The 13,225-nt window shown below is 51.0% G+C and overlaps 1 protein-coding gene and 1 long non-coding RNA gene across 6 annotated transcripts in view; one reads left to right on the forward strand and one right to left on the reverse strand.

The window, feature by feature from the left end:
* LOC106504294 (uncharacterized) overlaps nt 1-6,195 on the forward strand; it is a 31,927-nt gene extending 25,732 nt beyond the window's left edge. Inside the window, exon 2 of the long non-coding RNA XR_014809440.1 lies at nt 3,463-6,195. This is a non-coding gene — a long non-coding RNA (uncharacterized LOC106504294). The remainder of the gene's footprint in view (nt 1-3,462) is intronic.
* Nucleotides 1-13,225, reverse strand: part of GMDS (GDP-mannose 4,6-dehydratase) — a 434,734-nt gene that overhangs the window by 128,889 nt on the left and 292,620 nt on the right. The window lies entirely within an intron of this gene.

Below are 13,225 nucleotides of genomic sequence, written 5' to 3' on the forward strand. Positions count from 1 at the left end.
CGGGGGCTCACGGCCTCCGAGCTCTTCACGGAGGTCACCCCGGGGCCGGGGGGCGAGGGCCGGGGGGGCTGGGTCTTTCCTAGAGCAGGTTATAAGAAAACGAAGCCGCAGCTTCGTTCTTCCTTTTCCGAAGGAGATGCAAAAGGAAGAAAAATTGTAATGCGGCAGAGCGCTGACAAACGGGGAGACCTGAACCTACTATTCAGTTCCCGGAAATACAGAGCTGGTCCTTTTAAGCATTTTTTATTATAGTTGATTTGCAACGCTCCGTTCGTTTCTGCTACCCAGCATCGCAACCCAGGTACACACCTACACACATGCTTTTTCTCATGTCATCTTCTACCGTGTGTATCACAAGTGACTGGATAGAGGTCCCTGTGGGGCACGGCGTGGAGCTGGTCTCTAGACACACTCCGTGGTCACTGGCCTGACGGAAAACTACAGAACTGACAGAAGACGGGGAAGGCAAAACCCTCGCCGGAGTGCCCATTCGCGCATGTTCCCGGCCTAAACCTGACCGTGGGCAACGCATTGCTACACGGATCCTCCGGAGCTGTGACGTGTCCGGGAAACGAGACTGGGCAAAGAAGCTGTATGAGCCAAGAGAAGGCAGAGCTGAAGTTTTAAAAACTAGAACATCAAGGACAGATTATCGTAATGACTCACCTCCGAAATGACTCAACGTTAGGGTTTCTCTAAATAAGAGCTTTCTCCAGAGAGAGAGAACTGCTGTCTGAGGGGGAGGGGACTAGGACGGGACATACACATGTGTGCATTCGTCCGCGTACACGCACGTACACAGATACACACACACGTGCACACACCCCCGTGTACATGTGGGGACAAGGCACACACACGCCTACATACACACATGTACACATGCAACACACACGCTCATGTACATGCATGTACACACACGCCTACTTACATGTACGTATACGTGCATATGTATTCTATGTACTAACACACAGGTAAGCACACACATATTCACATTCTTGCATACATATACACATGCATATATAAACATGTATGTACACACATACACACAGGTACCCATGATATACACGTACATATGTACATGCACGCATGTATCACATGTATAAACACACCTATACACACATACATACGAAGCCATATACACAGGTAAACACACATAATACACATTATAAGTACCCCTGTGCATACAGGTAAATGCGCACCGAGTCACACACCTAGAAACCCACATATATACCCATGTATATACACACACACATGTAAACACACATAGATACACACACATCCACACGCCTATACGCATCCGCATTCAGACCATGCATGGCGCACTCGAATACACATACGCTAGACTATAAAGTCAGTGCACCCTGCATTTGGGATTCCGTTTGGGAGCCTGGGTTTAAATCCCAGACCCGCTATTTACGCCAGGAAGCCTGGGCAGGTCGTTTCCCCCGCTGCTGAGACTCAGGAGGGCACCACTGACACGCAGGTTAACACACGTAAGGCCCCTGTGTCCCACCTGCACTTAGTAGGTGCTTATTCTAGAAAACTCAAGAGAGAGCTGATCAACTTCAGCCTTTCCTGTGGAAACCACTGGCTGTAACTTGTCGCATCACGGAAGAGGCCCGTTCCTCGCAAGACCTTTCTTTCATCCGTTTAAAAAACCCGTCCTTGGGGCTCGGGGTGTCCGCGGAGGCAAGCACATGACAGGCAGAGGCCGCGGAGTTCATGCCGACCTCATCGCCCCGCTGCGATAATGAGGACATTCGACGAAGCCGAATCACACGGCGCACAGTAGGAAGCTTCATGCTAAGCAGAATCCACGGCTGCAATTCTGAGTGTTCCCTTTGGCCACATGCACAACAGTAACTACACACATCGCACGAAAACTCCCGTCAGGAACTAGGACAAAAGCTCTCTGATGACAGACCGTCGCGAGGGAATCTGTGCGCCCCACCCTCCTGCTGCAGTGAGCGAGCCGGGGGTCTCTGCTTCGGCGGTGGTGAAATGAAACTCACAGGCTTGGAAACACAGTCGGCATTTAAACTTGAACTGAGGAGGAAGAGCCCAGGGTGGTATTTGCTATTTATGCGTTACTGAAAGAAGAGCTATGACCTTTATTATGAAAAAATAAAATGTGGATAAAGAATCCCTTGGTAATAAAAACACATACATAAAAAGTATTGGATTTCACCATCGAAACCCAATGAGAACTTTCCCCCTTTGGCAGTCAAACAAAAATTCCAGGAAAATAGTTTAAATTCCCTTTACAAAGTTCAAATGTAGCTATTGGTTGTTAACTTGCAAATGTAAGAAATAATCTTTTGATATGGCTATCTGACCCATATTTGCTTATGCACCCTATGAATGTTTTGCACATTAAATATATTTAATATGCAATTATTATTACAGCCGTCCAGCATCAACTTACTTCACGTAATCCCAAACAGATGCATTATGAGCTCCTAGAATTCTACTTAAATTGTAACGGAAACAATTCACCTAGACGGAGAAGCTGTGCTCCTGATTATTTTGAAGAGAGAAGAATGCTTTAAAGGTGACTTAGGTGCACACTGAAGAATAAGCCCACCTATTTCTAAAATTCTGATGCGCGCTGTAGTATAAAGTCACAGCTTTTTAAAAATACCACGCATGCCCCTACCCTCGTGGTTTACAGACACAAACAATCGCTGAGAACGTCAGGCCTGTAAGTCTGAGGAACGCTCGGGCTGGTCACCAGGTCGCTCGGCACAGCCGCTGAGGGTCTCTGCGGGGACGCTGGCCGTGGGGTCCCGGCTCAGACCTCACCGTTGTTAACCTGCTTTTGATTTCAGCGACGTCTCAGGGCCGACGGGTTCCAAACAGGAATTTACCGAGACAGTTCTGGAAGTCCCGGCAGACGTGGGCCCTCGGTCTGGACACTGGCTCCCCCCGATCATGGCTCCCCCAGAGTGAAAGGCCGTCTGGGGAGGCAGTTACTACTGCAAACGAGACAGGAAACCTGCCTTCTCATCGCCCGAGGAGGCAGACATTGGCTTCTTGTCTCCCAGATACAAGGGGACAACACTAGCATCTCAGAAGTTAGGGGGTCTCCCCAGAGGTTCCGAGAAGAGGTCCCGTCAAACCCTCCTGAGCCGGGCATCCCTCCTGGCCCCGTCCTAGTGGGGGCTGCCCGGCCCCGCTGCAGAGGGACGGGGTCAGGGACGGGGACAGTGGCAGGCCAGCTGCGGGCCGCGGGCTTCCCGGAGCGCGCCTGGCAAGGGCGGCACGGGCGGGGGTGAGGAGGGGGAGCCTGGCGTTTCTCTGGTAATAAAAATGCAATTTATATAAACTATCGGTGACTTGGTGAGAAAGTAAAAGAGGTAATTGTTCGCATTCCAAACGTTTTAATATATAAGCTGTGTAACCATCACCCAAGAGCAGCGCAGCTGCTAACAATTTCTTCCTTTCTTCTCTTCTTTTCCCCAGGATAAAATGCACGCTGGAGCCAGGAGATGTTGCTCCAGTGAATGACATTTGGGAACCGGGGTCAAAACAGAACTGTGACGTAATACATTTTTAAGAAGTCAGGGAAGCTTGGAGTGTGACATTTGAAAGGAGCCCCCGTTGGAAGGACCTGCTCCAGGGCTCAGGACGGCGCTGGCCCCGTGTGTGCGTGTGTTTCCAGCGCCAGGCTGGTATGCAAACTATTGTCTATTGGAAGTGTGTGGTGGGAACGTTTGCCAGGGTTAAAGGCTGGGTCAATCTGATCAAGAAGCTAAAATTAGCTTCTGTGTGTTTTCCTGAAAAGAAAAAAAAAGAACTGTAAAGCTCTTTGTTTTCCTTCAAATGCCGTTCTCGGATTTCGGTTTCTGGTGTGTAAACTACCAGGAAACAGACGGCTGACAAGTGACTTCTTGTTTGCTGCGTCCTGCGTTATGAAACCGTGCGACAGGTAACCTGAGCTGGGGGACGCCTGCGAAAAGCAAGCATTCCGACCCAATTCACATGTTCCCATTTACAAGTATTAGCTTTATAAAATTATTCAAAGTGAATGCATTTGGAAATTCAACACCAGAGCTGTATTTTAAAGTATGTGATGGTTTGGCAAAGCCCAAACACATTAAGAAACTCGTCATTCTGAGAAGTATTGGGGTGACTTCGAGGTCACATGTTACTGGTAGTCTTGACAGCACACTGATTATTTTCATAGGAAGTGAGTTCCTTAAGACGAAAAAGAGGGAGAAACACGCATACCAGAGCTGGAAGCCAGGAATAACTCGACAAATTCAAGGAGCAGAGGAGAATCATCAAAACAAAACAGGCAGCCATGCGATAATGCAAGGAAAACATCAGCCTGCTTTCAGGCTGAACTGCTAATGTGCGGATGCGCGGGAGAGAGGGACGGAGGACAGGGGACTCGCTCTCTGGCTCAGGACTCTGAGAGGAGAAGACAGAGCCGCAGCAGACGCAGGTCCGAGACCTACTCACGCCGCAGAGACCTGCTCTTTTCCACGCTGGCTAAGTGAAATCAATCACAACGATCTACCTTTACGTCAGCAACATACCTCTTGAGTGTTGTCACCACTTAAATACTGATAACTTTAAAAAGTGACCTATGACACGGTGAAATGTGGTGTAAAAGGACCTACGGTGTAATGGCTATTTGGGGTGTAAGTGCTTTACTAGAGGCAAATGTTTCCCTGCTAAGGAGGAGTCAGAAGAAATCAACAATCTTCCCTCAAGCACAAAATGCTATCCCATAAATTCGACCAACGTGGAAACACTGCGTATTGGGGTCACGTTGACCACAGGAGCTCCTGGTTTCTCCACATCCTCTCAGTGTCAGTGACTTCCTGTACTTTTAAAATCTGAGCTCACTAAAAAGGTTTCACAGTCATACAAGAATAACATTTTTGGCAAAACTCACGTAATTATAAAATTTTATTTGTAAAATATACATAAGATTACTAATTTTCATATTTAAATGCCCTCTGGAACTTTACAGAGACTAGTGGGTACCTGTGTGTGTTCAATTATTTTTTCCTTTGGTCAGAAATTACTGGGGAAAAAACCCATATTTTTTCACATAAATTTAACAAAATTCCATATTATTTCTACTTTCTGACCACGTGTTTCACATTCGGTTTAAAAACCCTCTTTTCGTGCAGTTCTTTTTTAAAACGGGAATAATAATACTAAACAGCAGAGCTGTCTGCCTGTCCACGTCTCCAGTTTTCCAGCCACCACTTTCCCAACTTACCCTTTTTTTTCCCACTTTCCTGGCTGCACCCATGGCGTGTGAAAGTTCTCGTGCCAGGGATCCTGAGCCACAGCCGCGGCAGCACTGCATCCTGAACCCACTGCGCCAGCCAGGGGTTTGACCCTGTCCTGCTGCAGAGACAATGCCAGGTGCTTAACCTACTTGCCACAGCGGGAACTCCCGACTGTATCATCTTAAACGCAGCCGACCGCCCACTGCTCGCTGGCCAGTGTCTCGTGCTCCACCCCTGCCACCCTGGAGGGTTTCCCACCCTCTCGGATCCTGAAGCTGTCACCCGATTGTCCTTTCTTTTTCTTGTACCTACTGTTTTCAGTAAATTCATCCAAAACATAGCCTCAAGTATCTGTTCTGGCGTGGGCATCTTTAACCAAGGCCCGAGCTGGACTTGGGGGGTGTGGGAGGCCCCTAAAACACAGACGCGCCTTTCTGTTGAGAATCCGCAGTTTTCGCCGAGCACGCTCCGCCGCACAACAGAGCCCCACCTGTTCTCTCGTCATGTGTCCATTTCCACCAGCCCGGCATCACCTCTGCTGCGAGCCCATCCAGCACCTGCCACCCAGAAGCTGCTCCTCCCACGAGCCCCGTCTGGAGAAGATGCTGCTGGGTTCCACCCTCTCCCGCAACAACTGCAATCAGCTGCCCAGCCAAGGTCACCCTCCTTCCACTGCCTCTCACCATACGACCGTGACCTTGAACTCTGGGATGGTTCTGCTCCTGCCCCGTCCAGCCCCGTGCTACTCCACAGGCAGGAGGCCCGCGGGCCGTGCTGTGCCACCTCCACATGCCCTCAGCTGCTCCCCACTTCCCTCCACAGGCTTGTCAGGCCACCCAGCTCCCGTGCGGCCCCCCCACTTGCTGTAACCTCCACCTCACTGCCCTCGTCCTAAAGTGGGGGTGGCGGTAACAGCGGGATGTGAGAATTAAATGGAACCGTGTGTGCGACATGCCTGGTACGTTTCAGTGCTCAGTCCTGGCCCTGGGTTCTGGGGCGTCTGCTGTCTTCTCACCACTGAACACGACTGGAGGGGCTGGGGGCAGGTGGTGCTCATTTAAACCACCCCAGCGTCCAGCACAGGCCTTACCGAGCGTGGGTGCTCCCTAGGTAGCCTGTTGTTTCTCTGAAGTCACTTTTTCTTGGCCCAGGCGTTACAGAGGTGGAGGGAAGGGAGAGAGGGGAGCCACACAGGGGGTCTGGAAACTTTTTTTTAGACACTGAAATCCTTTACTTGCAAATGAACAAATCCCCTGTAGGGGTCGGTCACCTTCAAAGTCGCACTGGGACACAGTGCCTGAGGTTTTCACGGACCAAAGCGAGAAAACTCCTGACAAAGCTTACTGTGTGGAGTACCCTTCAAGATACCTACGTCTGGCGAGAATACGTCCATAGGAGACACAGAAAACCTAAAAATGTCGCAAAACATACATTTCCTTAACTTCAAAAACTGTCCTGGACCAAATGTATTACGGAACTTCAGATCTGCAAAGCAGTGGACGAATAATTAAAAAGTGGCCCAATTAAGTTGCTGAACAAGTAAAGCCAGTCTTGTCTGAAAAACTAGTTCAGACGTCTGTGCCAAGAGGACCACAGAGGGCGTCTAATCAGAGAACTTACGAGGTCTAACGTACACGCAGGTTCAACATGGGCATTAGCGGCTCTTGTACAACGAGAGGCTCCAAACCTTGTACCAAATCCCTAGAAGCCTGGCACAGGCAGGCACCATTTTCACTTTGTTCAAGCTACTAACACACTGAGTAAACCCTTCCCACGGCTCTTGTTAAGGGGTACTTACAGACCCGAGCTAACGAGGCAGAGACTGAAGTTGAGAGAGCCTGACTTTGACTTTACACACCCGGGTAGTTTCCAATCTTGAAATCCTATCAAGGAGGACCCAAGGCCAGGTCTAAATTTTAAACAGCTATAAAATTATTTCATGTTGGTAACCAAATACGGTTGACCCTGAACAATGGCTGGAGTTAGGGGCGCTGACCCCTGTGCAGTCAAAAATCCACGTATAACTTTACAGTTGGCCTGCTGTATCCACAGACACTTTGCCTGTGGTTCCTCCTCCAAGGATTCAACCAACCTTGGATGGTGCAGTACTTACCACAAACAAATCGTCATACGTGGACCTGCATGGTTCAGCCCTATGCTGCTTGAGGGTCAACTGCATGTATAAAATGAGGAATTCTTACACACTGTGGGAGTCGCAGAAGAAGTGGGGAGAAAAAGGGCCAGAAAGAATATTTGAAGAAATGATGGCTGAAAATGCATAAATTTAACAAAAGACAGGATTCTATGGATCAAAGACGCCAGATAAACAGAAGGATAAACTCAAAGTGGTCTACACAGAAACGTGACCAAAAGCGTCAAAAGATGAAGACGAGGAGACTCCTGGAAGCAGAAGAGAGAAGAACTTCATCAGATACAGGGGGTCCCCAAAAGATTGTCAATTTCTCACCAGGAATCTTAGAGGCCAGAAGGGCCATTGGTGGGTGCATTTAAAGAGCTGAAAGAAAAACACTGTTAAATAGAATTCTATATCCAGCAAAACTATCCTTCAAAAATAAGGAGAAAATATAGTTCCCATCCTGGCTCAGTGGTTAACGAATCCAACCAGGAACCATGAGGTTTCGAGTTCAGTCCCTGGCTTCGCTCAGTGGGTTAAGGATCTGGCACTGCTATGAGCTGTGGCGTAGGTCGAAGACGTGGCTCGGATCCCACATTGCTGTGGCTGTGGTGTAGGCCAGCAGCTATAGCTCCAATTAGACCCCTAGCCCGGGAACCTCCATATGCCACGGGTGCAGCCCTAGAAAAGACAAAGAGACCAAAAAAAGGGGGAGAGAATGAAGACTTCTCAGATAAACAAAAGCTTAGGAAGGTAAAGGAAGCTTGACGGTAACTCAAAGCCCTCTGAAGACAGGAAGATCCCGGGAAAGGTGGCCACAGAGGCACCGTAAAGCTGGAGTTACCATAATTTGGGTTGGTAACTCTACCTTTCATTTCCTACATTATTTAAAAGCAAGTGTGTGAGAAACTACTTATTAACCTATGTTATTGGGCACGGAATGTGTAAAGATGTCATCTGTGACAATGACAACAGAACCAACTACACTGAAGTTAAATTGGTATAAGTTCAATTAGATCATGGCAACTCTAGGACGTCAAGTGTAATCCACGTGGTAACCACGGGGCAAGTGTCTACAGAATATACACAAAAGGATGAGGAGGGACAAGGCAAGGACCTGGGTCCAGCTCTGCCAGCCCTCGGCTGGCCACTTGGCCTTTCGGAACCTTCTTTCTTTCTCGATAATTCGGGTTAATACCTACGGCAGAGTCAGAGTGAGGAACACACGATCAAATATAATTGAAAATGCTTAGTAAACTGGAACTTTCTCTAAAGAATCTGGATGACTGCTAAGAACACACACCATGCGAACTGCATTCTGATGTCTACAACACCTATGGCCATGCCCCTTCGTTGTAACTACGTATGTAAAAGGGGGTAACACGTAAGCCGCACCGTTTTCTGCTCAATGCTACAAACAGCACAAACAGCAGCATTTCCTGGGTTCTTGTTCGCAGTGAGCAAAGACATTAATTTTCGGTTCTGGTTCCCTGCTGGCTTATGGACCAGGATTGGGTGTTTTCATCGCTGTGGCCCATGGTTCAGTCCCTGGTGAGGGAACTTTCACACTTGATCAAGAATAATCAAGACAAAAGTCTAAGACTAAAAAAAAAAAATTCAGTTCTGTGGATCTTGTGGCAGCAGCCCCAGAATGTGCACATCATTAGACGATACTTCTTAAAAGAAGATCGAGCATTGCCCTGCCTCCTGTCCCAAGCCCTGGCACAGCGGGTGGTGACAGAGGGCCCCTCAGAGCCGTCCTTTCAACCGAGGAGTTACAGAGGCTGCAGTCAGTTCTCAGGTGACTCACTGGAAATGAGTTCCATTAATGCTGCTAATGCTTGCAAATGATTAAAACCCCAAACCTGTGCATATTCAGTGCCATCCCCACAGCGGAGCCGAACGTCTGAGTACAGGAGGACACGGACGTGCCCTGACCTCTGCGTGCCCATGGGGGGCCCTTCACGAGGTGCATTTAGGCACCTCGCAGGACCCGCACACCAACCTGGTGAATAAAGGTGTCAATGTGACTGGTGAAGCCTCCAAGCATAATTAAAACAGCCATAAGCGACCCAGGGACTGGCAGCAAAACAAATCCATTTTAGTGACACCGATTTCATGACACGAACAACTGAGCTTCCCCCCCGAGGAGGGGCACTCCATGCAGAGGTCCCTGCTGAGAGGCAGGGACCAAAACCTTCCCCAGGGAGGGGGAGTAGTGGCTTCGGCACCCGTAACAAAGAACATGGGCTCCCCTTTTGCCCTCTTGCCCCTGCGGACGCTCGCTGTCAAGGGAGGGACACGGTGCCCTGTTCAGCCGGCGTTCATCACTGAGCAGCCCGTGGCTGTCACAGGTTCACTCTAAACTCAGAGGCCCAACGGCAGGTTCACATGCCCACAGCCACCTGCTGGAGGAATGAAAAAGAGAAGGGACAGCAGAGAGGTTGCGGAAGGAGTGCATCACCTTTCCTCCCCAGTGTAGACAACCTCCCCAGTGCAGACAACCCAAGGACCCTCTGATCCGGGGACTCTGCCTGAGAGACAAGTGTGTTCAGCCCTTTCTGGCACGTTCGGAAACTCGACTGCTGTCGACCCGGCCTTCCCATCATTTGATTTGGATTACAGTGGAATCCCTGCACTGCACGCAGGGCGTCTCAGAGACAAGGACACAGGGTTCCAAGCGCGCTGGGCACCCGGCACGCGCCCATCTGCCCGCCACTCCTGAACATGAAGCCCCTGCACTCACAGCTAGAAAATCATGTGCCAAAAGACTGGCAAGTTTCAGCTTCTTCTTCAGAAGCAATTCCACACCCAGAAACGTGCTGCTGTCTTCGGCTGGCAGGAGGCGGTTTGCCTCTTCCGGGTCAGGATGGGCCGGCAGCTGCTCTGTGGGGCTTGTGGGACGGCTTCCTGGCGGGCTGCACAGGTGGGCCCGCCCTGGAGGGTCAGTGGGCATCTCACGGCCCCTTCCCTCTAAACCACCGCAGGGGCCACAGCGCCCTCCCCGACCTATGGGCAAGTCCCCCTTCTGAGCCCAGAGGCCCCTCCCCGTGTGATCCAGGGGGGCTCTGCGGCCTGCTCTAAGGGGGGGGGTCCACCAAACTGCGAGGCCCTGAACAGATGCTGGTTTCCTTTCACGTCGGTATTTCTGATGGGGACACAAAGCTCTCTGCACAGAGAAGGGCAAGTCCCAGAGGCAGGTGCCGGAGAGTGTGGAGCCCTGGCATCCGAGCCCCGGCTCTGGCTTTGGGAGCCCTTTTTGGATGGAATCCAGAAAGCCTGGCCTGCACCTGTGGCTGACTTATTTGAAGAGCGGCAGCTGCTTCGAGGGGCATCTCCAGGGCAAACGACACACGGGAAACGGCCCAGGTCCCACCACGGGGTCTCCATGCCCTGGGGCTGGGGCCATGGCCAGGGTGCTGGCTGCCACCATCCCAGCACCTTCTCCGCACGCCGGCGTTCACGTAAACGGCTAATTCTAAGGTCAAGCTGCATTGTGGTCACAGGTGGTCTGTTCTAGAACAAATAACCAGGGGTGGTTCTGCAAATAACTGCAGAAATGTACTAAGTCTGTGAAAACGACTGTGTCACTGCCTTGGCTGGAGCGCAGAAGGACAGGGTGCCGAGGAGAAACTCCTCAGAGGGGACCGTCCTTTGCAGCATCGGCCCCTGGAGCTGCCGTGATGGATCGTTCTGTCCTGACGGGCGTGCAAGTGCTACCAGGCCTCTCAGGCAAGTAAGACCAGCGATCTGTGGCCTGGGGGTCGAGGGGCCGAGGTGGGGAGGGAGGCCCCAGTGGAAGCTCATCTCAGAGGCCTCGGGAGCAAAGAGGAGGCACGAGGCCCGCTCCCTGCACAGGAGGCTGGGCGCTGTCGTGAAGACGTTGCAAGGGGAACTCTAACTCCCGGAGGCCCCACGGAAACGACTCCCTTTGCGGAGTTTTCTTCCTCACCCCCTTCCTGGGGGGGACACGTCGCAACGTAATTAAACAGCAACTGACCTGAGAGAAAAACATTTACACCCTGACCCATCTGTGCACCCCACACACATGCGGGCTGACCCGGCTCTGCCAGCGAAGTAGAAAACCATGACCCGGGTTGTCTGAAAAGCAGAAGAATCTTCATTATTCAAGAGGAAGGTATTTTTGGAGGCAGACGTTAGCTAACGCGAGCCCGGGCTGCTCATTAAGTAAAAGTAAGTAAGAAGCGGCTGGTTAGCTTTCTGTACTTCTAGTCGCCGTCTAAAGGGGACAGATGCTCTCCTTAAAATCCCAGCACGCGCGTTCCCTCAGCCCCAGGACTCCCGTCACGGAAAAACGGGGACACGTGTGTACAAAGACAGCCGCTGAGCAAGGCGGGGCTGTGGACTCAGCTGAAACGTATTCAAAACGCAAAGCCATTACTGAGAGTTAATGTTTTAAAATCTAGGAGTTAAAATTGAAAAGGGAAAGTTACTGATTGGCAGGTTAAAATGTCTGGCATGCTCTGAAATCGAATGAGCTGCCACTTCATTTCATCGCGCCCAAGACAGCGGAAGGTCCTGGGTGGCTTCCTGAAGGTCCGTGACGGCCGACAGACGGTCCCGTTTAAATGAGATGCCGTTTAAAACGCTCGCGGTCGTGGGAAAAAAGCTGGGCTATTTCAGGATCCTCCTTTTCCATCGGGCGGAAGGGCTGGGGCCGGGCGCTGCCCTTCCCGAGCGTGGGCTGAGGGCGCAGCTGGGCTCCACGTCTTCTGCCCGTGGCTCAGGTCCTGGAGCGGGACCTCGAGTGGACAGCCAGCAACCCCTCCCTCGCTAGAGGACAAGGCCCCATGAACCCTTTGTCTCCCGGGCTTGCATGAGGGCCGGTTTTTCCAAGGCCCCTGACTTGAGCAGAGCGGCCCAGCCTTCCAGAGAGCGGCCCGAGGGCCACTTCCCAGCCAGCTGCGGCACCCGCGGGCCTCCTGAATGACCCTTATGTCTTCTGCGGACACTGTGCGCACCTGGTGAAAATCTCCGAACCCCACAAGGCGCATCCTGAACCCTCTGTGTCCAGTCCTGACACCGGCCCCCCAGCCAGGCAGCCGCAGGCACATCCTTGTCACCCACCTGCCTTGTCGCGGCGACACCGTGCGCTGTTCTGCTCCCGCCCTCTCCTCTGGACATCGCTTGGAGCCGTTTCCACCTCACGGCCAACATCCTTGCCCTCTTCCTCAGCTGCAGCCAACCCCATGACAGACGCATCGTAATCCATTCAGCAGTTTTAATTTAGATACTAATTAGTTCTCCGTAGATGGGCATGTGGGCTTCTCCCACCCCACCCTTTGCTCCCGAAAAAAAGAAAAATTAGGAAGTGGTTTTGGATTTTTGAATCTTGCATTACTCGTTTTGTGGCTCTAACGAGATATATCTGATCACTTGTGTTTAATTTTCTGGTCCTTGAATTCGATCCCCAAATCAAAGTAAACAATACCATATATTCTATTTTTAATTTTAATATTTTCAGCAAGTATTTGTTAAGTATCTCCTGCTATAGGTCTAACTCTCGGTATCCAGGCGGTGCAAGGCAGGGGCGGGGGTGGGGACAAGGGGGCATGATTTTAAAACACCCCCAGTGTACCTCAGGGGCTCATCGTGTCGTCGAGAAGAGAGGCCCTCGAGCTGCTCCGAAAGGGGGCAAAGCCGTACACGACCACGTGTCAAAATAAGTCGCATGAGTTTAGCTGTTTCTACGTTAAGTCGGTAAAACATCTTTTAAAACTGTTTCAGGCAGCAGGTGTTTTAGTCAGAAACCCCGGGTTCAAATGCAGACTGTCATTCGCCCTCTGCAGGATCTGGGGCAACTTCTCTCTAGCTTGTCTGG

This window comes from Sus scrofa, chromosome 7, assembly GCF_054392235.1.
Source record: "Sus scrofa isolate SSC_HxYL_T2T_F1_AM1 chromosome 7, Sscrofa_HxYL_maternal_Yorkshire_Landrace_v2.0, whole genome shotgun sequence".
Taxonomy (NCBI): Eukaryota; Metazoa; Chordata; class Mammalia; order Artiodactyla; family Suidae; genus Sus; species Sus scrofa.